Below are 1,375 nucleotides of genomic sequence, written 5' to 3'. Positions count from 1 at the left end.
TGCAGCATTTGTAACACACTGCCATAATTTTCCAGGTACCAAAGGGTAGAGTGTGCTTACTGGATATAGAGTGGCCTAAGCAGCATTCCTTAAAGGGATCACTACAGAATGCTCCAAAAACAGGGTGTCAAATGTGGTGCCACTGATTTTCTTGGGATCAGGAGGAGGATGAATGCTCCTCCTGGCTCCACAAAAGACTTCTCACCCACTGCTCAGGGACCTCTCCTTCTTCCGACCCCCACCCCCAACCCCAGATTTGTTTCTTCCCTCACCTTTAACATTTAACCTCCAGTTTGGTTCAGGGGAGGAGCTGCCGGATTTCCCACTATCCCAACCACCCCAATCAGTGAGTTGCCTGTTAGTGATTGGCAAGAGTCAAACAATAAAAATGGTCAGGGCCTCTCACTGGTGCGATTGCCCCACACACCACACAACTGATGTGGGCTGCAAATTAAAAATTAGCCTCATAGTTTTGATTTAGATGGGATTAATTTTTGTGAGTACAGCTATTTGTCAACCACTAAGTGAATTAAAGACCCCCAACCAAACCACAACAGCAACAATAACTTGCATTTCTTTAGCAGTTTTAACATAATAAACCACCCTAAAGTGCTTCACAGGAGATTTATCAAACAAAATTTGACATCAAACCACATAAGGAGATATTGCAGCAGATAACCGATGTTGTATGATTGCCTTTTAGATCTTAGTATGCTAATAAGCTAAGTACCAGGATGTACTCATGTGACTTGAAGATCAGAGTCACTCTGCTACTGTAACACCTAGAGGCAGGTCCTGTAGATAGTTATCTCTGTACTGCATAATAGTTCAGCTGTAATAAACCTGTTAGAATTCTGCAACCAACTGGACTCCACACATGTAGTCGTGGCCGAGTGGTTAAGGCGATGGACGAGAAATCCATTGGGGTCTCCCCGCGCAGGTTCGAATCCTGCCGACTATGATAAAGCTTGTTATTTGGAGGGGGTGTAGCTCAGTGGTAGAGCGCATGTATGAGGTCCCGGGTTCAATCCCCAGCATCTCCACAGATTTTGCTTAACAATAGTGAGTAATATATCCGCAGCTTTGTTCAAGGATTGTGTATCCGAACAAAACGTCGAACATTGAGTGAAACTACAAATGCATTTATCCTGCCGAAGGTGCAGATCCTTAGCTCTCAGATGTGACCATTACATACACAATAATAAAGAGAAAGTGCTTGTAATACTCAGTAGGTCTGGCAGCATCAGTGAAGCGAGAAACAGAAAAGGCGATGCTGAGTATTGGGCGGCGCAGTGGTTAGTACCGCAGCCTCACAGCTCCAGGGACCCGGGTTCAATTCTGGGTACTGCCTTTGTGGAGTATGCAAGTTCTCCCT

At 45.0% G+C, this 1,375-nt stretch overlaps 1 non-coding gene across 1 annotated transcript; it reads left to right on the top strand.

Annotated features, from left to right (window-relative positions):
* Nucleotides 1–879: 879 nt before the first annotated feature.
* On the top strand, nucleotides 880–961 carry trnas-aga (transfer RNA serine (anticodon AGA)). The gene has a single exon. It is a non-coding gene; the product is annotated as a tRNA-Ser (tRNA).
* Nucleotides 962–1,375: the final 414 nt, after the last annotated feature.

The sequence above is a fragment of the Heterodontus francisci genome, chromosome 7 (assembly GCF_036365525.1).
Source record: "Heterodontus francisci isolate sHetFra1 chromosome 7, sHetFra1.hap1, whole genome shotgun sequence".
Classification (NCBI taxonomy): Eukaryota; Metazoa; Chordata; class Chondrichthyes; order Heterodontiformes; family Heterodontidae; genus Heterodontus; species Heterodontus francisci.
Note: the sequence above shows the minus strand (reverse complement) of the source record. Positions and strands in the feature narration are given on the sequence as shown.